Source organism: Panthera onca, chromosome E3 (genome assembly GCF_046562875.1).
Source record: "Panthera onca isolate mPanOnc1 chromosome E3, mPanOnc1 haplotype 2, whole genome shotgun sequence".
NCBI lineage: Eukaryota > Metazoa > Chordata > Mammalia > Carnivora > Felidae > Panthera > Panthera onca.
The window spans coordinates 3612189-3638959 of record NC_138354.1 but is presented as its reverse complement, the minus strand read 5'-3'; the positions used below and the strand labels follow the sequence as shown (position 1 = coordinate 3638959).

Here is a 26771-nt window from a genome sequence, read left to right as displayed (position 1 = left end):
GAGCACTGACCACCGAGAGCTGGGTACTAAGCAATGACCACTGAGAGCTGGGTACTGAGCACTGACTGCTGAGCTCTGACCACTGAGCGCTGACCACCGAGCGCTGGGTATTGAGTGCTGACCACCGAGCTCTGACCACCGAGCACTGAGCACTGGGTACGGAGCACTGACCGCTGAGCTCTGACCACCGAGCACTGACCACTGAGCGCTGGGTACTGAGCACTGACCACCGAGTGCTGACCACTGAGCGCTGGGTACTGAGCACTGACCACCGAGCTCTGACCACCAAGCATTGACCACCGAGAGCTGGGTACTGGGCACTGACCACCGAGAGCTGGGTACTGAGCACTGACCGCCGAGCTCTGACCACTGAGCACTGGGTACTGAGCACTGACCACCGAGTGGTGACCACTGAGCACTGGGTACTGAGCGCTGACCACCGAGCTCTGACCACCAAGCGCTGACCATGGAGAGCTGGGTACTGAGCACTGACAGCCGAGCTGTGACCACCGAGTGCTCACCACCGAGTACTGGGTACTGAGCACTGACCACCAAGCTTTGACCTCCAAGCACTGACCACTGAGCGCTGGGTACTGAGCTCTGACCACCGAGCACTGACCACCAAAAGCTGGGTACTGAGCACTGACCACCGAGCGCTGACCACTGAGCACTGACCACCGAGAGCTGGGTACTGAGCACTGACTGCCGAGCTCTGACCACTGAGTACTGACCACTGGGTACTGAGCGCTGACCACCAAGCACTGGGTACTGAGCACTGACCACCGAGCTCTGACCACCGAGTGCTGACCACTGAGCACTGGATACTGATTGCTGACCGCTGAGCTCTGACCACCGAGCACTGACCACTGAGCGCTGGGTACTGAGCACTGACCACCAAGAGATGGGTACTGAGCACTGACCACCGAGTGGTGACCACTGAGCACTGGGTACTGAGCACTGACCACTGAGAGCTGGGTACTGAGCGCTGACCACCGAGCACTGGGTACTGAGCACTGACCACCAAGCTCTGACCACTGAGCACTGACCACTTATTGCTGGGTACTGAGCACTGACCACCGAGCGCTGACCACTGAGCACTGAGTGCTGGGTACTGAGCACTGACCACTGAGCGCTGACCACTGAGCACTGACCACCGAGAGCTGGGTATTGAGCACTGACCACTGAGCGCTGGGTACTGAGCACTGACCACTGAGCGCTGACCACTGAGCACTGACCACCGAGAGCTGGGTATTGAGCACTGACCACTGACCGCTGGGTATTGAGCACTGACCACTGACCGCTGGGTACTGAGCGCTGACCACCGAGCGCTGACCACCAAGAGCTGGGTACTGATCAATGACCACCGAGCACTGACCAACAAGAGCTGGGTACTGAGCACTGACCACCGAGCGCTGACCACCGAGCACTGACCACTGAGCGCCGGGTACTGAACGCTGACCACCGAGCGCTGGGTACAGAGCACTGACCACCGAGCGCTGACCACCGAGAGCTGGGTACTGAGCACTGACCACCGAGCTCTGACCACTGAGCGCTGACCACTGATCGCTGGGTACTGAGCACTAACCACTGAGCTCTGACCACCGAGTGCTGACCAGTGAGCGCTGGGTACTGAGCACTGACCACCGAACGCTGACCACTGAGCACTGACCACCGAGAGCTGGGTACTAAGCAATGACCACTGAGAGCTGGGTACTGAGCACTGACTGCTGAGCTCTGACCACTGAGCGCTGACCACCGAGCGCTGGGTACTGAGTGCTGACCACCGAGCTCTGACCACCGAGCACTGAGCACTGGGTACGGAGCACTGACCGCTGAGCTCTGACCACCAAGCACTGACCACTGAGCGCTGGGTACGGAGCACTGACCACCGAGCTCTGACCACTGAGTGCTGACCACCGAGCACTGGGTACTGAGCACTGACCACCGAGCTCTGACCACCGAGCACTGACCACTGAGCACTGGGTACTGAGCACTGACCACCGAGCTCTTACCACCGAGCTCTGACCACCAAGCACTGGGTACTGAGCACTGACCACCGAGCACTGACCACTGAGCGCTGGGTACGGAGCACTGACCACCGAGTGCTGACCACCGAGCACTGGGTACTGAGCACTGACCACTGAGCTATGACCACCGAGCAGTGACCACCGAGCGCTGGGTACAGAGCACTGACCACTGAGCACTGACCACTGAGCTATGACCACCAAGCACTGACCACCGAGCGCTGGGTACAGAGCACTGACCACTGAGCTCTGACCACCGAGCGCTGGGTACTGAGCACTGACCACCGAGCGCCGACCACTGAGTGCTGACCACTGAGCACTGGGTACTGAGCACTGACCACTGAGCTATGACCACCGAGCGCTGGGTACAGAGCACTGACCACTGAGCTCTGACCACCGAGCGCTGGGTACTGAGCACTGACCACTGAGCGTCGGCCACTGAGTGCTGGGTACGGAGCACTGACCACCGAGCGCTGGGTACCAAGTGCCGACCACCGGGACAGCGCATCCCACGGCCACATGGACACACCTCTCGACTCCTTCCCAGCAGTCATCAGGGATTTGCACGGACACATCTGCCCTTTTAGCCCGAAAGCCCTCAGATCGCTGGCTGGGACTTAAAGGGTGACTGCAAGGGGTGAGCAGTACTTCTCGTGATTCCCCCCAAATACTGACCCTGTGACACTGGCCCCCTCAGCACCTGCTGCAGCAGCAAGGCTACGGCCCAGGTGGAGGCCCTCCTTAGCGACAAGTGGCCGTTACGTGCCCAGCTGCGGCCAAGAGCCTCTCCCTTTATTCCCCAAGCACACATCTTACTCCGCGTTTTGACCAAACGGCGCCATGCTTCACGCACCCCTGCGCGTTTCAGAGAAGCTCTCATCGCCTTAGCGAGGACCTTTTTTAATGAAATGTGTGGATGTACAATAATTATTTTTAAATCATGGAGACGACAAAACTCTGTATATCCTAAAATTAGATTTTTTTCCTTTTCAGAGTTGATCAATTAGCAATCTTCTAGATAGAAAATACATTTGCGTGGTTCCAAGTTCGGAAGATTCAACACGATCCGTGAGGAAAATCTTCCTTCCGCCCCTGTGTCCTGCTACCTACTTCCTCCCTAAAGAGGAAACCGATCTTACGGGTCCTCGTGTGCCTGTACGTTTCCACACTCTTGTTACGTGCAGGTGGCTAAATAGGTGTGTGCGTGTGAGCACATCTGTGTGTGTGGACACATGCACACACACACACGTGCGCTCGGAGTCTAGCACATTCGCTGCTCCATTTCTTGTTTGCTCGACCACTCTCATGCGTAGGTTCTGAATTTGGGGATTCGCCTGCTTGCTAAAATCTGTTTGCACCCCGCACATCAACGCTCACGGTGTAGACGCTCCTCGGAATAGGGAAAATCCGAGTCTCGCCACTTCCACGCTCCCAGCTGAGGTCCAGCAAAGCTAAGCTCCACATTCTTGTCACTGTTACTACTTTTTTAGAGAGTGATTTTTGGTCACGCATTCGAATTAGCTGTTGTTTTATATGTTCCGTATTTTTTTTTAACCTGTATTTATTTTTGAGAGACAGAGAGGGACAGGGGAGGGAACAGGGGAGGGACAGAGAGAGACACACACAGAATCCGAGGCAGGCTCCCGGCTCCGAGCCATCAGCACAGAGCCCGACGTGGGGCTTGAATCGACCAACTGCGAGATCACGACCTGAGCTGAAGCTGGACACTCAAATGACTGAGCCACCTAGGTGCCCCTGGTCAATCGTCTTTTATATATTAATGTCCCCCTTCCTTCCTTCCTCTCTTCTTTTTTTAAAGTTTAAATAGAAGTTAGTTAACATACACTGTAGTCTTGGCTTCAGGAGTAGAACTCAGTGATTTATTTCTCACATGACACCCGGTGCTCATCCTGAAAAGTACCCTCCTCGGTACCCATCTTTTCTTTTCTTTCCTTCCTTCCTCTCCCTTGCTCTTTCTTTCTTCCTCCCTCTCGCTCTCCCTCCCTCTCCCTTTCCTTCCTTCCCGCTTTCCCTCCTTCCTTCCTTCCCTCCCTCCCTCCTTCCTTCTCACCCTCCCCCCTTTTTTCCTTCCTTCCTTCCTCCCCTCCTTCCCCCCTTCCCTTCCCTTCCTCTCTTTCTTCCTGTGGTTTTACATAAAGCACAAATCTCCCTTCCACTTGTGACCCAATTTCGCCCCACTTCCACTGCTGATTCTCAACATTCACCCTTCACTCCCAGGGGATTGTGTCTCCAGGGCTGGCATCCAGCTTCTGTGGGTGCGGACAGGCCAAGGCCCTCCCTTGCCAGAAGTGACCTTTATAAGGACTCTTTCTGAGATGTGCAGCCACAGTCGGTCACATTTCCTGTTATTCACCAAGACGGTCCCAACCAATAGAGAAGACAGCATGGTGACAGCAGATCTCAGCGATGGGGCGGGGCGGGGCCGGGCCTGAGGACATTGTTGCACCTGGGCTGGGGAGAGGTAGACCTTGGAGGTTTTAGTTACAGGAGCCGGTAATGCTGTTTGGTGAGAAGCCATCCGGCCCCTGCACCAAAAGCTTCCTCAGTGACTCAGGAACAACCCTCTATTCATCCGTGCGGCTGCCATTCGCTGGGTGTCCTTTCGTGACGGGCACGTGTCCTGGCCTGGGGATTTCCATCGTCAGATAGCGGAGATCTATCTTGTTCCTTGGAATGTGTCACGTTTCCCTAGTTCTTCACGTTCCTTGTAGCTTGGCATTGGTGTCTGTGTATTTAAAGCAGCAGCCCTCTCCCAGGTTTAATGGACTGGCTTTGACTGGGACAGACCTTCACCATCAACGTGGCCTGACGTTCTGGGTCGTTCCTGGCCGCCCGAGATGTCCAGTCTTCCCAGCTCCCCTCCCCAGGAGCCCACAATCTCTTGCTCCTTCTGGTGTCCGACTATGCCAGCTCCATGCGGGGCAAGATAGAAATCGGCTCCTCGGGTACGTATTGAGCGAGCCCCCCCCCCCGCCAGTGGAGCGAGGAGGACCGTGGCCATCTCAACAACTCTCCTCCACCTGTCCTGTCACTCATGGAACGAATGACTCAGGCCACCGAGGTGGGTTGGACCATTGCAAAGTTTAAAATGGCTTTCGATCACACAATTTGAAATGGTTGTCTTTAGCCATTTAATCTTTAGCCGTTGCTTCAGGCAGACACTGTTCAAAGGAGAGACACATATGGAACCCCGAATTTTAAATATAAGCTAAATAGAATAGAAAAGAAAAAGGAGTCTTTACATTTGACTCAGGTTGAAGCCCAACAGCCCTTTACTAGGTCCACGAGCTACGTTGTATAGAAAATGGCACAATGAGCTTCCTTTGTATGTTAACCACTGGCATTACGAAAAGACAGTGCAACCCTGGAGTCAGCTCCCTGGACGTGCGTGCCGTCCGTGGGGAACACGGTCTGTATTCCGTCGGCCTCTGCCCTGCCATGTGCAACTTGTGACAAACCCCTGGCGGCCTGAAACTCTCTCTCTAATCTTTTCACTTAAAAGTAAAACACAACACTGATTTAAAAACAATCATTTGAGGGGCACCTGGGTGCCTCGGTCAGTTAAGCATCGGACTTCGGCTCAGGTCATGATCTCATGGCTCGTGGGTTCGAGCCCCACATAGGGCTCTGTGCTGACAGCTGGGTGCCTGGAGCCTGCTTCCGATTCTGTGTCTCCCTCTCTCTCTGCCCCTCCCCCCACTCATGCTCTGTTTCTCTCTGTCTCCCTCTCTTGCTCTCAAAAACAAATAAACATTAAAAAAAAACCACAGTCATTTGTTTTGAAAGTAAAGATTCAGGAATTTCAAACATCAAGCCAATTTATGTCCATTTTTAGGATGTAATGAACAGTTGAATTTCAATTTATATTTCCATACTCGTTTACTTTTAGTAATTTTTTGCAAACAAATGAAGCCTTTTGTACAGAGTTTATTGGAAAATACCCGTTTCTCTAGATTCCATGAAATAAATATGGTTGCAAAATAACTTGTGTTTAGGTAGACTTGTGAAATCACAGTGCCTAAAATGAAGTATTTCGTCTTACAATTCCTTCTTCGTCATACACGGTGTGTGCAGAATTATCTGCTCATCTCGGCTGGGGCCGAGGACTGCCCTTCCTGGGGACCCCAGCCCCTCACGCTTCTGGCTAGACTTGGTGGTGGAGACCAGATGAGGAAGCAGTGACAGCCGCTGTTCCCAGAGGAACAGCAGGTCAGGCCGGAGGGGGCTGGACAGAGCCGAGGGGCCCCGGGGTCCCCCTGCCCTCCTTGCCTCCGCCCTGCCGGGGGCTCCACGTTACGGGCCCTCCACACTCAGCACCTGCACACCCTCGGCTGCCTGTCCGGAGGGATGGCAGCCACACAGGATTCGTGGTCCTGTCCCCAGCCTTCCCGGGCGCAGCCCGCTGAGGTTGTGGCTCGTACTGGGCTTGCTGACGTCCCCCCAGGAGCCACTCGCCCTGTGCTTCAGGGGGACGCTGAGTGACTTCTCCGGGATCTCCCAGTTCCACCCTCTAAGTGTTCATCTCTCCAGCCTACCCCACATGTCTGTAAGTGTCCAACGCCTGTCACGCACTCCCCATCCTGTCACACTTGGGGTGGCTCTGCTCGGCTGGCTGAACCCTAACAGATACACTGAGAAAAAAATTTGTGAGATGGCTAAAATTCCCAAGGTGGTTCCCGTGATTCAGAATAGGCTGGAAAGCCCTTGACCCTCAGGCCTGCCACTTGACCTGCCAACTCTCCAGGAGCCGTTACTGCCGTGCACGAGACAGCGTGAGCAGGGGACATCTTGCCCTGAGTGTGGAAGCTTACATTTTGGTCAAATGACGCTTCGGTGGGTTTTTTTTCTTTTTTTTTTTCTGCCTGCGAGATCTCGGCCCACTAATAAGATTTTTATCCTTCTGTTTTCTTCTTTTTTCTTTCCAGTCCCTTGTGGGCTTGCAGAGCCTGTCCGTCTGGGTGATATTGTCTGTTTCCGAGACCCTTGGTCTGTCTACGGCAGGCAGCGCCTAGCGAGCCGGTCTCATCTGGAGGTTCCGGCGTTTTCCAAGGTTGCGATTTCATTTATTGTTGTACGGCTTTCAGGTCAAGTTTTTCTTCCACTACTTCAAAGTCCCTCTTGAATCATTTTCAGGTTCTCATGGCAGGTTTCCCTGCAGCGATTTTGGGGCGGTCGATGTTACACTCGCGTCATAGCGGCGTGCAGGGTGGTGCAAGCCCCCCGTTGTAACTCCATCCCTAGCATTCCTCCCCCCGGCGTCCACGCCACGGACACTGCACACACTTCCTTTCCGCGTAAGCCTTTCCCTTCCCTGAGCCGCCTGTGGACTCTCAGTCTCAGCTGCCGTCTTGGGAAGGTTCTCCGGCCTCCCGGGGGAGTGCAGCCCTCCACCATGTCTCTGGGTCTCTGTGGCCCCGGCTCATACATCTGTAACGGCACCTAAGCGTTTTGCGCATGGGGCACAAGTCTGCGTTTATTTCCGGCTCACTCGTCGGCTGGGATTTGCCCGAGGCCGGGGTTGGCGCTGCTTGGCTCCAATGTGAGCTCAGCCCGGGTCTGCTCTGTGTGTCTCTTACTCTTCTAGGATCTCCTTCAGGGGCACCTGAGGCGCGTTCTTCACGCGGGGACGGCCTACGTGCAAGGGGGCGAGCCCAACTGGATGAGCGTATTTTGACCCTTTGGATCTCACCCCGCTGGCCAAAACGTGATGTATGGCCAAGCCCTGTGTCCAGTCGTGGGGAAATCCTCTGCCTGCCATGAAGCCACGGCAGGGACGTGGATATACGATCTAACTACAAGAGAGCAAAGAATTCACGCCAGCGATTCAGTCTACCCCAGCGCACTTAAATATGTGTTGCGTCCACAAATATGGAATGTTCAGGACATCCAGGAAGATTCCTCATGGTCGTATAGAATCTAGCAACTGCTAACTTACCCACATGCGAGACTAAGCTTCTTCTCACCTGTCCCCAGCACCACTCCATCCATTTCCCGTTTTTAAATTTATTTAATTAAAATTTTAAGGTTTATTTATTTTTCAGGGAGAGAGAGACAGAATGTGAGTGGGGCAGTGGCAGAGAGAGAGGGAGACACAGAATCCGAAGCAGGCTCCAGGCTCCCAGCTGTCAGCACAGAGCCCGACGCGGGGCTCGGACCCACGGACCGCGAGATCGTGACCTGAACCGAAGTCATACGCTCGATGGACTGAGCCACACAGGTGCCTCCCCACCCCATCCGTTTCTAAAGCAGCAACGACTGCCTCAAATCAGCCTGAGGGTCAGCACCCCAGGGCTCAGTGTCATAAGCTGACAAGAGCCCCTTGGCTGGGGTTGTCCAGCCGCATCGTGAAGCCACACCACACAGCGCCATCTGGGTCACCCTACGTTCAGCCCTATTTCTCTGTGAACATTCCCTCCTGCATCGACAGGGAACAAAGGGCTGAAACCATATGAAATTTTTGAAGACCATCTTCCTTATTAGCTCATCGTGGTAAGACGAGTTTTGGCGTATGCATGGCATTATTAACGAAGCTTACAAAAGAGCAAATATTTTGGCTCTTTGTTGTTCTTTTCTTAATGTTTGTTCTTTGGATTATTTGTGGAATTCTATTAAAGAAAACCGAGGGAGATGGGCCCTTTCCTGCTTCCGGCCCACTGATGTTAACCTGAGGGATTTTTTATACAGTGAAATTTGTTTTTCAGGTTCGCTTTTGTCATGTTGGTGCTGAATTTTCCATCACAATTTGCAGCGAGGCAGAGGTCAGGAATAATATGCATAAATATTTATTTCCTAAAAAGTTAATTCTTACTCCTAAAATGATTTTGGAAAGTTGAAGGGAATAAATTTTCATTATGTAGCAGAAAATGCTGAATAATTCAGTCGGCATTTTCAAACACCTGCCCACGAAGTAAAGGAAGGCGCATTAAGGGAAGGGATGTTTGGAGCTGTTCAGATGGGGAGATCGGCCGGCGGCACCGAGGGTGGGAGAGGGACGGGAGCGACACAAGGGATCGAACCAGTGAAGGACGCAAAGCCTACTGATCTGGTTCCCATCACTTGAAGCTGGAGAGGAGAGCAATGCCGACGCTGTCCTATTGTTCATTACTGGCACTGGGGCGTCCTGCCCGCCAGCCTGCCTGTGTACCTCCCTCGAGAGGGCAAAACTCCAGACTTGCGGAGGTGAGGAGGTTCTGCTGGGAAGTGTTTCATTATCATCATTTTCTACAGAAAGCACATGAACTGTTTTAGGGCGATGTCTCACTGCCATGGTACCGCGGCAATGATGAGTTTTATAAAACACCTCATCTGTGTGGGCGTCTTAGCTTGGGCAACGTTGACCTCGTTTGTGCGGCCGTGCGCTGCACCACAGAATGTGCAGTAGAAGCATCCCTGGTCCAGGGGGACAACCAAAAAATGTCCCCAGACATTGGCAAATTGTTCCTCGGGGTGGGGGGGGGGGCGGCGCAGGCAGGATCGCCTCTGGTTGAGAACCACTGCTCTCATCCAATCTCAAAACAATTATGTGGTTGGTAATCAGGGACATGCAAACCAAAACAGGAATTAAATACTATTTCCCCCACTAGGTTTGCAACCACATCGAGCTGGATGATGTAGAATGTTGGCAAAAGGACAGGGAACAGGTTGTTCCTGGCAGGAATGTTAGAACAAGTATTTAGGGGGAGGGCATTGGTAGTTTCGATTGAAATAAAAAATGCACATATCCAATGACAGAGACTTCTTTCCAGTATCAACCAGGAGAAATAGCGACACTTTTAGATAAGGAAGCATTGAAGCAACATTCACTGCAAAATTACTTGCTATAGGGAAAAATGGAAAGCCTACGTGTCCATCCACAGATAAGTAGCTAATTAAGTCATTGTGACTGGTGCTACGGACTATTTCGCAGCAGCTAAAAATAATTAGGTACATCTGCCTGTACTGACACGGAGTTCGACAGAACATCGAGACACAGCATTAAGAAATAAAAAGCAAAGTTACCAAACGAAAGGTACTGAATAATTTCACCCATGCTGCTCTCTGTCATGCACACAAACACCGCATTTTCTTTAGGTGCACGTTTCTGCACGCAAATAGGAATACGTAAAAAAAAAGATGTAGAAACACTGAGAGTGGCAGGGCCACTATGACGCTCATCTCCTTTTCCTTAGGGATTGGTGAGGGCTTGGTGGCAACTACGCTGGGAGCCTGGAAGGAGAAGGACGGGGAGGATGAGTTGGAGAAGGAGAAGGAGTTGAGAGTCTGCCTTTCAGAGCAGTGCAGACATCGAAGAAGCTGAGGTGGGGGGGGGGGGCTCTGGGGAGAGAGACTAGGGGGAGGCATCAGGGGAGACAACGCAGACCAGCATTTGTGCAGAGGGCATCATAAGTGCGTGTTCACAGCAGCATCATTCACAACAGCCGAGATCTTGGAGGAAACAACCCAAGTGTCCACCAGTGGATGAATGAATCAACAAAATGGAATCCATCCAATGGCTCTTATTCAGCCACAGAAAGAAAGAACTCCTGACACCTGCTACAACCTAGATTAACCTTGAAAACATGATGCTGAGTGAAAGGAGGCAGACACTAAAGGCCATATACCGTGGGATTCCGTTTATGTGGAACGTTCAGAGTAGGCGGATCTGTAGAGGTAGAACGCTGGCTGGTGACTGCCAGGGGGTGGGAGTGAACGTCATCATCAGTCATTGGGAAAAGTGATTTTTTTTTTTTTAAAGTAGGCACCACTGATTCTGAGAACTAGGGAAGGAAACAGGCTAAGCAACTCTTCCATAACACCAGAGCCAAGAGCGAACCCTTTACGGATTCATGTCTGCTGTCGGGGATGTGGAAATTTTCACCCTGTTAATTGACAGAAGGCAAATACTTGGACTCCTGGCAAAACACCAAGGTAGTAACTCAACTTTGCCAAACGCTTCGTTGAAAAACATGGAGGAGGCATTGACCTGGTCCTCAAGGCCTCGGCAAGTAGCAACAGTCACGAAAACAATTATGTGATAGACTGAGTGCCAAAAGGATGTTTCTCGTTTAGGGGAAACACAAAGAAGGAAATTCCGAACTCCCTGGGAAGCTTGGAAGAGGAGGAAAACTCCTGAGGGAGGTCCTCAGTCTTGCTGGGGGGAGAGGGCCGGCAGGGGAGAGCCTGAAGGTACCTCCAAGGGCACACAGAGCACCCGTTTGAGATGGCAGGAGACGAGGTTTACCTGCAGGCGGGCCTCTAGCGTGAGGGGAAGGCCGTCCGGACTCTGGCACGTCCGTTAGGTTCCAGTCATGTGCAACTTTGTCCGCTATCCCGTGAGAACTTCAGCTCTTTTCAAACCCATGTCCACGTCCCAACTACTCCTGCCCTCATTTTAAGAAGATGACTCTGTGTCCTTCCCCACGGAGAAAAGGGAGGTCACCAGCTTGAAACGCCTCTTGACTTCCCAGTCTGTGTCTATAGGTCTCCCTTCCTTCCACCTGCTATGGCGGGGGGGGGGGGGCGGGGGGAGAAGGTGTTACCCCAAGTTAGGGCCCGGCCCTCCCCTGGGCCCTAGAGCCCCTCCTCCACAGTCTCCCTATGGTTTACATCTCACATGGTGTGGCACAAAAGGGGCACCTGGGTGGCTCAGTCAGTTAAGCATCCAACTTCAGCTCAGGTCATGATCTCACACTTGGGGAGTTTGAGCCCCACGTCGGGCTCTGTGCTGATAGACGGGAGCCCGGAGCCCGCTTCCCATTCTTTGTCTCCCTCTCTCTCTGCCCCTCCCCTGCTCATGCTCTGTCTCTCTCAAAAATGAAAAAAAGTTTAAAAAAATTAAAAAAAAAGGAAACACTGAAAGGCCCCGGTTGCTTCTGCTAACAGGCTGGGGGTCTCTGCAGCCACGGCCAGGCTGAGTCTGGCCCGCTTACGCTGCTTCTCGGGCGCTGCCCGGTCCTGGGTCCCTGCTCACCTGGCCCTGCTGCCCCATGCCCTTGCGGTCCTGCGTCTTTTCCTGTGTTGCTCCTGTCGAGGTCTGTGAAGCGTCTCTGTTCTGGCTTCACTGGCTCCTGGTTCTCTCACGAGATCCTAAGGTCCAGTGGAGTCACGCCCCGCCCCCCTTACTTCTGCAGCACCAAGCACCTCGCCCGGCTGGCGAAGATGTGCTCAGTACACGCTAAACACGTTTACTAACGTTAATGGAAACGCTGATTGGCTTTCACACACCTGGGAGGCTGTATCAATACTCTCCAAATGCGTGCAAAAATCATCCCAATCGCTCTCGTCCTTGTTAGCCGAGAATAAATTTCTCACTATTGCCCATCTTTTGAGTTGGAAGGAAGTTTGGAGGAGACACGGTCATCGACCGTTTTAGGCCAACCAGCCCACAACCGAGCTAACCTTGTCGTCTGCAGGCTCCCGGTGGTGGGGGAGGGAAGGGTGTGTGGTTAAGTGGAGACTTGCACAGAAACCCGAGCTGGAACCCCGGAGTCCCCTTCATTTCCCTGTGAAAGGCAGGCCTCTGCCGGGATCTTGACGTGAACTTGGCAGACTCATTCACTCACGTCAGTCTTAGGTTTCAAGATCTTTATTGTTTCCCGAGAGCCTGTTATAAGGTCACAGAGAAGCATGAGAATGGGGGACTGATGTCAAGGCAACAGATTTTCCAAGGATAAAGTAGCACAACACTTATCGAAGATCTTCTCTGATGGGGCCCAGCCTCCTGTCCAACCAGCAGCCCGTTATCGGTCTGAGCGGGCCGCCTAACAAGGCACCACAGGCTGGGCGACTTAAACTACAGACTGGTTTTCTCACACCTCTGGGGTCGTAAAGTGCAACATCAAGGTGTCAACAGGTCTGGTCTCCCCTGAGGCCCCTCTCCTTGGCACGGAGACAGCCACTGTCTCCCCGTGTCCTCACGTGGTCGTCCCTGTGTGTGTGTCTGTGTCCTGATCTCTTCTCGTAAGAACTTCAGTCCTCCTGGAGGAGGACCCACACTAATAACCTAATTGTAACCTAATTACCTCTTGAGTAGGAGACGCTGTCTCCCGATGCAGGCCTTGCAGGTTAGGACTTCAACATGTGAACTTGGGGCAGGGCACAATTCAGCCCATCTACGTGAGTAACAACGGACAAGGTCAGAGAGGACACAAGCACATACAACCCTGTCCCGAGGAGTAATGCCAGAATTAGATATTCTTTGAGTGATATTTGGATCAAAAGGAGAGAAAGCCCACCATGACTCATAGAACACACACACACACTTTTTATCAGCCTGACATGTTTCCTTATCATCTAAATAAATTTGGAAGGCAGCCCCCACAATGTCAGCAAATCTGACAACGCAGTCACGGGGTATGACACAGATGGGGAGTAAATGTTTAAAGAATTAATCAAAGACATTTTCATCAGCAGGTGGCCCGTGCTCCTGTAAACAAAGCCCGTTTCTCATCCGATGGCAGGGCCGGGTACGGTCCTCTCCTCTCCGGGCATCTTCACACACCTCTGGAGACAATCCCTCTCCCCTTATTTTTCTATCCACTGCCTGGGGAAAGTGTTCAAGCTGCGCAGGTTGGATAAGAGGTATTTTTAGGCAAACGGAACCTGTGGCTCTTCCTTGGGTCTTTTCTCACCAAGGGTCCCTGATGGCGCATCATCTGGCGAGGGGCTGGGGCTAAACTATCCTATACTTGACATCTTTGCTGGTTTTTGATTTCATAAACAAAAAATATTTTGCCTTTAGGGTTTTCCTTAGCAGAAGACCTAGGGAAAAAAACCCCATTTGTTCTGCTCATAATGCTTGTGGAGCCATTAGTATTTGCCAAGCATGAAGTAGGGTGCTTGCCTGGGTGGACCCGCGAGCTTGTCCCTGCCTTGGGGTCGAGTCTCTCCATTCAACGGTGAAAAATTTCTAGATGTTTCCAAAAGCGTGGCCCAAAGATTTCTTTTGGTCAACTGGGACACTTGTTAAAAATTTAGATTAGAATTCCCTTATGAACATATCTGTGAAACTCCCATTTCCTGTATGCTCCAAAAAAAAAAAAAGAAAAGAAAAGAAAAGAAAAGACTAATAAAAGAAGCAAACTTTGTTTTCGGCAATGAAAGTAAACTCCACAGAAAGGGAGATGCTCCCGAGAGCATCTGCGTTGTGATGAGAGCTGGTGCAGGGAAACGGAGACACGCTGAGGCCAGATCTAAGGGGTGACAGTCCAGATGCCACAAAGCTCAGAAAACATCAGCAAAAACACAGTTCTGTAGGGCCAGAGACACATCCTGACGGGCACAGCTTTCATTTGCTGTTCCATTGTGGGCGGGGGGGGTGGGGGGAGGGGGGGTGGGGAGGATCGACAAATGCCCCCACTGGAACCACGCGGGTTTAGAGATGTCAAGAATCACGAAGACAGGCCATACAGGAAGCTGTCTGTTCTGGTTGTAACTCACAAGTAAGAGCTGGCATCATGAAGGCTACAACCGGGTCCTCCCGGCCCTGATTCATGCAGTAGTAAGTAATACGTAGAGAGAGACATACGAATATGTCTTCTTACTTATGTTACTACATTTACGTCTACATATGTCTCTCTCTATGAATACATATACACATATATCTACATGATGTACTAAAAGAAAAAAAAACAGCAGCAAATATTTATAAAGAATACTCAGATATTTTGCAATGTGTATTAGTTTCCTATTGCCACAAAAATTGCCACTAGATTAGTGGCTTTAAACAACACAAATTTATTATCTTACAGTTTTGGACGGCTGCTGAGACTGGAGTCGCTGGGCTGTGTTCCTTCTGGAGGCCCGGGGGATGACTGTTTTCTTGTCTTTTCCAGCTTCTGGAGGCGCCTGCATTTCTGGGCCCACGGCCTCTTCCTCCAGCTGCAAAGCCAGCAACGGCCAGTTGAGTTTTGGTTCTATTTCACCACTCTGACCCTCCCCTTCCACACTCCAGGGCGCTTGTGATTATATTACACCTACCCAGATAATCCAGGGAAATATCCCCATATTAAGGTAATCCGATTAGCAACCTTAATTCCATTTGCAACATTTATTCCCCTTTGCTACATAACACAGTGCATTCACAGGGTCCATGACCTAGCACGTGGATATTGTCCTTGGGGGCGACACTATCCTGCCTAGGGCTCCACAGCATCGAGAGGAAAACGGCAAACAACCATCTCACCGTGAATTTTTAAAACCTTAAGGAAATGATCTCAAATAAAGGAGACCACAGATACAATGGCCAAAATATCAGGTGAGAGAGAAGGGGGATAAAACAAAAGTTGACAGAACTCAGGAAAAAGAAGAAAGAAAGAAAGAAAGAAAGAAAGAAAGAAAGAAAGAAAGAAAGAAAGAAAGAGAAAGAGAGAGAGAGAAAGAAAGAAAACCATCTCAGGAATGCAGAGAGAGTCGGAGGGAGCAAAAGGGATGCCACTGAGGCCAAAACTCATACAAAACAACAAAGCAGTAGCCTGCCTCTCATTAGAGAGAAAGGAAAAGAAAAAAAAAAAACCGAAAAGAGACACAGTTTTAAAATGGAGTGCAGAGCGGAAGACACAGAAGCTGTGGGAGAAGAAACCACAGATGTCGTAACTGGGGTCCCGGAAGGAGGAAACCAGAAAGGGAGAGAAGAAATATTTGAAGACATGGTTCAAGAAAACGTCTTTGAAAGAAAAGAAGCCTTGAGCCTGCGGAGTGAAGGAGCACGTCAGGGTACGCGGAGCGGATAACGCTGGAACTAGCTGGTCGCTACGCTTCAAGGATAAAGAAAAACTTCCTTTGGGCAGCCATGCAAGAAAAGGGAGACAAGCTGAAGAAAAACCCAAGCAGGTCTCAGATGTTTTTATAGCAACATTTAAAGCGAAAAGAAAGAAAGCAAGCAAGCAAGCAGAGAAATCCTTACAACATTCTCACGGAAAGAGGTTGTGAGCCACAATTTCACATCCATCCAAACTCTACATAGAGTGTAAAGGCTACCCACAAAATACCTCTGACATTAAAGACTAAGAAAACACCATTCTACGAGGGCTTCTTGGGGCAATTACCAGAGGATCTACTCCAGCCACGCAGTGTGTGCCCAGAAAAAGGAGGAGATGTTTCAAATTCTTTTTATGAAAAGAACATAACCTTGACATTAATACCCACCAGATTGAGGTGGGAGCAGACACAGTGATGGCAACAATAAAAAAACTCTCACTCACGAATGCAGATGTAAAAACTCTAAATAAAATATATTAATGGCAAGATTTCATTCTTTTTTTATGGCTGAGTAATGTTAATTATACTTCAATGAAAATGGATTGGAATGAACTAACCCAGTAACATTTTCGAATCCATCATGACCAAGTATGTTACGTGAGGAGTATAGGAACAATTCAATTTGAGGAAATCTAATGAAATAATATAATTCAAGGGAAATGGAAAGATCATCTTCATTTTATGCTAAGGGGGCATCTGAAAAATTTCAATATCCGTTCCAATTAAAAAAAAAGTACTCAGAGAAACAGGGGTAGATTCATACTAGCTTATCCACCATGGATACATAATAAAACATTTATCCTAGCTCAAAACCCAGCGTCATTCCTAATGGCAATCCCCTAGAGGTGTTTTCACTAGAATCAGCAACATGAAGACGATGCTTTATTATTATTTAATGTTGCACGGGGCCGGGGGGGGGGGTTCTAGCCTATGCAAGGACACAAGAGACACCACCCAGAGTCTCACCAAAAGGATGATACATGGGCCGCATCAAGCCTTTGGATTCACTTGCCAATTAAGCGAGGGTCACGCTGAACTGTGCTGTGGGGTTGCAATCAGCCCCAGATACCCCAGAACTTTCCACAGGTAAATTGCAAGAAAAAAACGGATGTAAGGGAAATGGCGAAATTGAACGCAACTTAAGAGACATAGCACGATTTTTTAAAGTGGGCGAGACTGAACTGTGGTGTCCTAGGGATATGCACTGGGTGACCTGTTCAGGAATGACAAGAGGCGATGGCCACATAGCTCAGGAGAGTGGTCACTTTGTGCAGAGAGGGGGAAGTTGCGACGGGAAAGATGGCGATGGTTTCTGAGGCTGTTCCCGTCCCAGGCGTAGTTTACAAGGGTGTCTGCCTTAAGACCACTCATTAAGCTAGACATCTCTCTTATGTGCTTTCCTGTACAGAAATTTTATTTTGCAATAAAAAGGTTCTAAAAGTGCTCAGCTCTGCACAGCATAAACCACCATAAAAATACCAAGTCAAAAGACAAATTGCAACACTGTGTTGGCAACTTCGATCAGAGGCAAAGCACCGAAGACTTTCTTCAAATTAACAAGAAAAAAAAAAACCCACCAGTTTATTGCAAAAACTGACAAAAGACACGAACACGGGGCCCCCAAATCTACAAAAGATCTATTGCTTTTCGCTTCACTTGTGGGGGTATCCACGATGGCGCTTGTCAGGATTTCTGGTTCCCCCCCTTTTCCGGCCCATGTGCCTTTGAGGTCATGTGACTGGCTCTGGCCAACGGCACGAAGCAGAAGGGAAACGTGTTAGTCGTAGGTAGAAGCATTTAAATGCCTGTGGAAGAGGGTCTGGCACTCCCCTCCCTCTCCCCTCCCTCCTGCCCAAGTGGTCCTGGGAGCGCGTTTACTCCCAAGAAACAAAAATGAGCCCCGGCACGGAGAGCAGCTGCAGAGACATCACTCAGTTCCGCCAGGACTTCAAGTGGGCAAGACACAGACCATTTCTGTTCCAAGGCACTGAAACCCAGGGGCAGTTTGTTGCACAGTGTCACCTAGCCTATCTGAGTGTTACGGATGTCCTAGGCGTGCCCTGTGACAATTATTATCTCGGTCCAGACTAGGGAGAAAAATGCCACCGTTCCCAGCGGTGAGCCATCGACTGCATTACAAAGTGGCGAGGCTTCTAAATGCAGCTGATAAGATGAAAAAAATGACAGCCATTTTCGTAAAGCGGAGTATCTTCGTATTTCAAAATGCTATGCTGCAGACAATACGTTTTGATGACCACACAATTTCATTTCCTTTGTGATCTCAACAAATGCACTCTATTATGAAAGAAATAACCGCCACTTTCTTTATTTCACTTATTTATTCAACAAATATTTATTGAGCGCCTACTCTGAGTCTGGCACTTTGCTGGGTGATATATCAGGGAATAAAGGAAGTAAAAATGCCTGTTGGCCTAGAGTTTACACTCTGGCGGGGAGACATGGACAGTAAACACACATAGTACATAAATAAAGGGCACAGCATGACACAAGGCGTTAAGGGCTGTGGAGTAAAAACAGAGCAGGATAAGAAAGATCAGGAATTCTGGGGGAGGTGATGGTATTTTAAATGAATGGACAAGAGAGAACTTATTGAGAAAGTGACCTTCAAGCAAACATCTGAAGGTGGAGAGATGCCGAGCCATACAGCTGTCAGGGGAAGGGTGCTCTAGGGAGATGAAGCAGTCTGTGCAAAGGCACTGGGGTATTAGAGGAACAATGAGGAGGCTGGAATGGAATGAATGATAATGGATGAGTGAGAAACAAAAAAGGGTAGAGAGAGAGCAGTTGGAGGACCCTGCAATAACCCATCATACGGAAGCAGGGGAGGGGACGGAGGGGAGCTCACATTCTGGGTTCATGCTTTCAAGGTGGAGGCTACAAGATGTCTTGACAGTTTGTGAAATGTGCAAGAGCGAGAAATCAAGACCGTCTCCCAGGTTGTAGCCTGAGCAGCTGGCAGGAAGGATGCAACCGACTCGGGCAAGGTCCTGAGTACAGTGGCCCGGGGAGGAACCCAGAGCTCGGTTTCTGGCACGTCAACCATGAGACGACTATTAATCACGGTGTCGGATCCCTGTACGAACTCCCGTGAACCAGGCGGTCTAAAACAACAGAGATTTCTTCTCTCGCAGTTCAGGGCACTAGTCCCAAATCCCACAGGGGGCTCCAGGGGAGACTCTGTTCCTGGCCTCTTCCAGCTTTGGGGTGATCGGTATTTCTGGGCTTCCGGTACCACACCGAACTCCCCCTCTATGGTTACGCTGCTTCCTCTCCGTCTGTGTATCTTTCATAAGGGTGCTTGTCATTGGATTTAGGGCCCGTTGAGATAATTCAGGCTGCTCTCGTCACAAAGTCCCTCAGTTACATCAACAAAGACCCCTCCCCCCAACCCACCTTTTTTTTTTCTAAATAAGGTCACAGTCACAGATTTGAGAAATTAGGATGTGGACATATCTTTGGAGCCCCCATTCAGCCCCCCCCCATGTGTCTTCAGTGGTTTAGGGAGGGTCTTTCCGTGGGGAGACTATATGGGGATTGTGCAAAGCTCTCGACATAATGGTTTAGGTTTGGTGGGCACAATAAGGCAAGGATCTAGAAGGATCTGGCGGGAGGTCTAGGGGCAGATTTCCGAGTCCCCAAACACAGAAGGGGCCCAGGGGCACGACGGCCACAGTTAACAGCAATGGTCACAGCAAGAAGCTGGGGTGTGCCCACTTGAGACAGTAACAAAATAATCCTACCTTCCTAAAATGCAATTTGGGTCACGTCAACTTTCAGCGCATCCTATCTAGTGGCCAAACAGTCCGGTCACCTGCTCAGGGCTCGGCGGTCAGCTCCGGGCTGTCTGACCAGGCTAGCTCTCAGCACAGCCCCCACCCTGTCTCCGCTTGCCTACCACAGGCCACTTACTCGCCCCACCTCACCCACTGGGTTTCTTTCTTTTTTTTTTTTTTTTTTAGGTAAAACACACTAGTCTGAAGTGATATGATTTGATGGGTGCTGACAAGTACACACACCTGTGACAGCCAGACCTCTATCAAGATCTAGACTTTTCTATCACCTGGCTCATTCTCTCGTGCCCCCTCCCTGGTCAATCCCTGGAAACAACTACTGATTTGCTTTCTGTCACTACAGATTTGCGTGTTCTAGAACTCCACGTCCATGGAATAAAACAGTACATCCTTTTATCGTGTCCAGCTTCTTTCTCTTATCAAGATGCTTGTAAGCATCATTCAGGCCACCGTGTGTGTGAGCAGTTAGCCTAGGGTTTCTGCCCAGTGTGACAGGATGCAGTGGCCCATGGCAGATCACAGAGAAGCTGTGACCTCTGCCGTTTTCATTTGAATGAGGATGGTTCCGATCCCTGAGACCAGCTGACAAAGGAGGAAAGGGGGTCGGGTGGGTTCAGAACCACCTTTCCCAAGCGCCACAGGCAGGCCCTCTCGTGTCTCCTTAGACACTGACGCTTTTAGGTGAGTTTTCGTTTGGGGATGAAAAGAAGTTTCTTGTCTAAACGTCATCTGGGAGAGCGTGGGCTGGTAACCTAGGTGAGCTCACCGGCATCTGTTCTGAGAACTGAGCGCACCTCCAGATAGAAACCACCTTCAGTCGAGCGAGGTGGAGATTTTTAAAGTCAGCGAACAAACATTTGGCTGCCCCGCGTGGGCAAAGCACGTGCACGACTCCGTGGAAGATTCCCGAAACCTCTAGACTGTACCTGCAGTGGTCCACAGCCTCACTGGCGAGAGGAGCGACAACACTTGTCAGGAGCCCTTGCTGCGTTTCCACCGTGAGCTACACTCGGTCCCGTTCAGAGAGCGCAGGCCTCGCAGAAAGCCTAGGCCCCTGACAGGCCGTGGCTGAGCTCTGAAATAGAAGAAAAAGACGAGAGGGGGTGACACGTGCCGTATGCTCACCGTAGGGTTGTTGGCGACACATTTTTGTATTTCTGCACAGGTGCAGCTTTTTGGGCACACGCTCCTGAAACGGGATCCTGGATGAGGACCAAGTTGGGGAGTTAACTGCAGAGGGAGAGAATTCCGGAGAGATTCGCCGAATGCTGCGGGAGGAGGAGGGGCGCAGCCCTCGGACGCCGGGCTTCCCTGGCCCCCAGAGAGGCTGATTTACACCCAGAGGGTTGGGGCGAAGATGCCCTCGGAGCCCCTCCCAGGCCACTAACTCACTACAGCTTTCTGTGTTGGCCACATCCCGCTTCTAGGTGCCAATTTACATAAGGGCACAAAACAGAGCCTATGGGTTAAGGACACATAACCCATGCGACAGCCCCGCGGTCCTGCGTCCTGGCCGTGGGGTGGGTGGGGCTCCACACCACACGAAGTCACCCGAGACCCAGGTCCCTTCCCTCCTGCGCTCTCTCACCCCCTAGATTCCTGTCCACACGGAACACAGTGGAAGCGGCATTGCTCCCGCATCTGCCTCCCAGCCTCCGAACAGAACGGAAAAGGGCAGACGTCTGAAACAAGCCGCCCGCGCCTACGCCTGACGCTGCTCACTTCTCTTCTCACACCCCATTGGCCCCTAATAGTCACATGACTACAAGGGGCTGAAAAGGAGGCTGGGAGAGTCCTTCTGCTTACCTCCCATTGGCCCCTAATGGTCACATGACCACATGTGCTGGGGGGAGGCTGGGAGCTACCCTTCTGCTCACAACCCTCTAATTGGCCTCTAGTAGTCACATGGCCACATGAAGCTGAAAGGGAGGCTGGGAGATGTAGTCTCCAGGTTGGCGGCCCTGTGCCTGGCTGAAAACTCCATTCACATGGAAAAGGAGAGGGAGAATTTGGGAACACGCTCAGCCCTAAGTCCTTGAGGGATGGCAGAATTAATTCGTCAACCTGGGTGGGTTTTCCTTCTCCCCTGCCAGGGTTAGGCTATAAACACAGCTCCGTTTTTTACAGCCCGGCCTCCCCTGCATCTCTGGACCAGATGAGGAGCCGGCAGGTGTGGCCGCCGGGTTTCGGGGCGAACCCCTCATCCTGGGACGTGCAGGTTACCCGGTGCGCTCCTCGGCTGCCAGCGGCCTTCCCGCATTCCTCCACTCCCCATCCCGCACGGTTCTGCTCCCTCCTGCCCGGTTGTCAGTCCGTACACGTCCTTTGAAGTCTGTGGGCTGTATCTATTTTCTGGTTTTCCCGAAAATGGAGTTTATGGGGTTTTTAAGTCCTCCTTGTTCTTTATGCATGATTTCCAGGAGGAGACGTAGAAAAATGGTCTTATGTGGCCACGTTCATTCCGAAAGGCAATGGACTAGTTTAACGAGTCACTTTATTCTGGTTAGGAGTCAAGGACTTAGCCTCTCTGGAGACGGTGTTAAAAGGGATTTCTCTGTGGGGCGAAGAGACTGCGGCAAGTAGCAATTTAGGCTGGCGACAGAAAATCGGCTTGATTAACGACGACAAGATCAGACAAGGAGGGGAGAATGCATCTGAGTTAGGGTGGAAAGCGGAACAACCTTGATAACATTGCTCTGGGCAAGATGTGAGCTGGTTTTCCAGCTCGGAAATTGGTCCAGATGTGCCTCGGGTAGGATCATAGGTAATGATCCCACAAAAAAAGTAAGAAACTACAGGAAGAGAATGTGTAAATGCCACTGAGTAAATGCAGAGAGATGTCCGTGGGCCCCGGCATCCTGCGTTGGGGGCAGGAACCAGCTTGTAGAGTTACCGAGAGCAGAGGTCAGGGAAATGTGCTGTGCGGGCCACACTGACTATGTCCTGTGTCCCCGGCCCATTCCGGTGCCACGTGACTGTACCTTGCAGCACATTTTCTCCAGAGCATCCAGATTTTCCTTCTGAAGCAGAGTGCTGGTCTCAGAGCCAGAACCATGAACGCTTCTGTTCCCATAATGAAAACCACCACCAGGTTAACTCTAGACATTTTGCGATGGATTTGGATAGATAAAAGCAGCATGGCTTTCTTCCCGGAGCGTCTCTGTTCAGGACATCCTCGGGAAGCCAGGTGCCCTGCGGGATGCTGGGGACGTGGTGTTGCACTTTACAGGTAAGTAACTGAAGCTCAGAGGCCTCGTGTGTCTTGCTCAAAGTCACTAGGATATGCAAGCGGTCAGGTGGCTTGGCTGGATACCACTAACTTGTCTGTAAAAATCCTCATGCCTTTCTTCCTTGCTAACAGGAACCCGGGTGTAAGGCTGCAATGCACCTAGCCCCAGATGATGACTTAAGATGCAGACAATCATGACAAAGCTGTTTCCCAGTTCCTCAGTCCCTTCTGCAGCTAGGGGGAGCCATGTGATCCAGTTTTGGGCCATGAAACCTAAGGAAAACACTGTTACGTGTGGCTCTGAAAAGCTTTTTGGTTAAAAAAAAAAAAAAAAAAAGAAAAAAAGAAAAAGAAAAAAAAAAAGATGTGGCTCACATGACTTTTCACACTTCCTTCCTCTCACTGCCTTGTTAGCAGATGTGATATCTGTTGCTGCTGCAGCCATCTTGTGACCGTGAGTGGGGGAAAAAAAAGAAAGAAAGAGAAAGAAGGAAAATCCTGAGTCTCAGGCTTAACATGGCCTGGGTCCCTTATGGTATTATTAAAACAGGTAAAGCAATGCCAGCAGCTGCCTACCTCCAGATTTCTATGAGAAAAATAAGCCTCTCTTTTACTTATTTAAAGTGTCTTTATTTATTTATTTATTTATTTATTTAGAGAGACAGAACGAGCGATCAGGGGAGGGGCAGAGAGAGAAGGAGAGAGAGAATCCCAAGGAGGCTCTGCACTGTCAGTGCAGAGCCTGACGTGGGGCTTGAACTCACCAACCACGAGATCGTGACCTGAGCTGGAGTTGGAAGCTCAACCCACTGAGCCACGCAGGTGTCTCAAGCCTCTTTTAAAAACCCACGTTGTTCAAGCTGTCTCTTGATTGTAGGCAAATGCAAAATTAGAATGTCTTCAGAGCTGTCTGAGCCTAAAGTCCTGTGGTTTCCACTCTACCGTGGAGGCTGCTTGGCCAAAGATGCATAAGCAGGTTCTCAGACTCCCAGCGAGTCTGGCAAAAAAGTCACGCCGCAAGGTCAGGCTGAAGGAGTCACGAGGCTGAGTCTCACCTTGTTGGATGCCAGTCACTCCGGTCCTTTCCGCCCAAGGCCTCACTCAGCCCTAAGTGGAGCCCGCCCACACGCGAGGTCTGCAGTGTATGCGAGGGCGGGGCAGGTAGCTTTGCCGGCTGAGGACCAAGGGCACTGAGGCAGGGAATCGGTGGCGGGTCTCGTCCTAGAGGAGCGTTTGGAGTCTCCACCCCAGGCAGCCCTGGGTAGGCCAGCCTGCTGTTAACGCAGCACCGGCCCTTCCCGGATCCTTTGAAGCGACTGGCAAATTGCTGTTTTTCTTTGGAGAAATATAGTTTCCGTTTTTTGCAAAACAAATTACCCTAAAACTTAGGGGCGTGCAACGATACTTCTTTTATTTTTCTCATGATTTCGGGGACAAGAAGGTGAGGAGGGTTTCAGGCAGTTCTCAGTTGGGCCACTCATGCTGCGGCCGCCAGATGGTGGTTGACATTCAGCTGTATGAGGACCTGGCGGGACGGGCATCCGGGATGGCACGTCCAGTGGCCTCCCTCCTCAGGCTGGCGGTTAATGCGGCTGGTGGCGGAGCGCCTGTGGTGGCCTCTCCAACAAGGTAGTCTCAAAGCTGCTATATTTCTTTTATTTAAAAAATTTTTTAATGTTTATTTATTTTTGAGAGAGAGAGATGGAGCGCTAGCGGGGGAGGGCAGAGAGAGACGGAGACAAAGAATCCGGAACAGGCTGCAGGCTCCAGGCTCCGAGCTGTCAGCACACAGCCTGAAGCAGAGCTCGGACACATGAACCGTGAGATCATGACCCGAGCCAAAGTCGGATGCTTAACCGACTGAGCCACCCAGGCGCCCCTCAAAGCTGCTGTATTTCTAACATTGTGTCTGGTTTCCTCCAGATGCCTCCAGAGCAAGCATCCAAAGAGAGAGGGCTATTTCTGACCTGACCTTGGAAGTCATACAGCATCACTTTTCAATTCACCCTGCTGGGTCACGAGCAACTCACTGAGGTCAGCTTTGCTGTGGCAGGAGGGACATAGCAGCAAAGAATTCTGTGGATGAGTTTTTAAAACCAAACACAATCATCTGGAAGGAAATTCTTTCTGCTGGGGAACCATCTAGAAGGGAAACGCGCTGTTAGCCAAGAATACGGTACTGAAGGCAGAGATGTCCCTACACTGTAGGCCATTTTTATAATTGTTCTGTTATTTTTTTTATTTTTTCAACTTAGTTATTTTTAACTTAAAAAATTTTTAATTTTTTATTGATGTGGACTTTGTTTTTTTTTTGAGCATCCATTGCCTCTTTCTGATAGAAAATCATATGTGTTAATTGTGGAAGCTCTGGAAAGCAGAAAGTTAAAATCATGCTGCACGTAATCTCATCAGAATTTGAACCACTGGTGACGTTCTGACAAGTTTCCTTTCAGCACTGTCGTCCCCAGGATAATCTCAGATCACGTGTAGTTCTATGCAGGCAATGAAACGGGATGGTGACTGGAACTGGCCTGGGGACTGGGGAGTCACTGCCTTCGATGTTGTCAGGGAGGCCTCTCAAAGGGGGTTTCCACTGAGACCAAAATGAGGGGCGACTCGGTGGCTCAGTCACTTAAGCATCTGAGTCTTGATTTTGGCTCAGGTCATGATCTCACGGTTCGTGAGTTCGAGCCCCACTTTGGGCTCTGTGCTAACAGCTCGGAGCCTGGAGCCTGCTTCGGATTCTGTGTCTCCCTCTCTCTCTCTCTGCCCCTCCCCTGCCCAGGCTCTGTCTCTCTCTCTTAAAAATAAACATAAAAAAAAAAAATGACAAAAAGACTTGGGCAAAGAACAGCCAGTGTAAAGGCCCTGAGGTAGCAGAAGATCTGGAAGGTCTGTGGATGAGAAGGGGGTCCGGTGAGCTTGGAGGGCACTGCATTTCGGCAGGAGGCATAAAGCAGGGTAGGTGTCGTCAAAGACTGGGCTGCGCAGGGCTTGTCTGCTTTGGTAAGGAGGGTGGATTTTATCCTAAGCGTGATGGTGAATATTAAGCAGAGTGGAGAAAGGGTCCAATTTAAAAACAATCTCTCTGCGTCTGATAGTTTGCTGGGGCCACCATAACAGAACACCACAAATGATGTGGCCTGAATAACAGAAATGGGTTGTCTCACCATTCTGGAGGCCACACGTCCGAGGTCAAGGCGCCTATGTGGTGGGTTCCTTCTGAGGCTGAGAGGGAGGGTCCGCCGCAGGCCTCTCCAGCTCTGCTTCTGACGGGGCTCCAGCAGCGTGTGGCCCTCCTTGGCTTGTAGGGGCATCGCCCCCATCTCTGCCTTCATCTTGATGTGGCCTTTGCTCGTGTGATGTCTGGGTCCAAAGTTCTCTTTTTTACGAGGATGCCGGTTGTATTGGATTCGATCCCGTCCCGATGACCCCATCTTTAGCCGATCCCCTGCAAAGACCCTATTTCCGAATCAGGTCACATCACAAGTACCGGGGGTCAGGGCTTCAGCATCTTTTGGGGGCTAGGCGGCACAATTCAACCCATAAAATCGGTGTTGTGTGGGTAGATGAGTTTGGGAGCGAGGGTGCAAGGCAGAAGTCTGACCTCGTTTCCTGAGCTTTGTTCTCTATTCTCCAGTGGTCAGAGGACAGAGGCAGGGAGAGTCCCTGTGCTGGGCCGACCGTGTCCCCACTGGCGGCCTACCCCTGGCCCGCGGCTGTGAGGCTCCTGTGAAGAAATCAGGCTCGTGAAGGTCACCAGGGCCAGGCCGAGCAGGCCCCCCAGGACTCAGGGTCCAGGCTTCTTACCAGCATGAGCCTCGTTTTGGCCCCGCTGTGGCGAGGCCGCTCCGTTCTCTCCCGTCCCATGACTTTCGTGGGACAGGGTGACAGACACCTTGCTGGCAGGTCTGCTTTGTCTGATATGCTCTGTATCTTTGTCGTTAT

General features: G+C 50.9%; 1 long non-coding RNA gene across 1 annotated transcript in view; it reads right to left on the bottom strand.

Moving 5' to 3' along the window:
- LOC132689805 (uncharacterized) overlaps positions 1 to 21302 on the bottom strand; it is a 30223-nt gene extending 8921 nt beyond the window's left edge. The window contains exons 1-3 of the long non-coding RNA XR_013552764.2: positions 21183 to 21302; positions 20521 to 20669; positions 14772 to 14903 (exon numbers count right to left, since the gene is read on the bottom strand). This is a non-coding gene — a long non-coding RNA (uncharacterized LOC132689805). The remainder of the gene's footprint in view (positions 1 to 14771; positions 14904 to 20520; positions 20670 to 21182) is intronic.
- Between the last annotated feature and the right edge of the window lie 5469 nt (positions 21303 to 26771).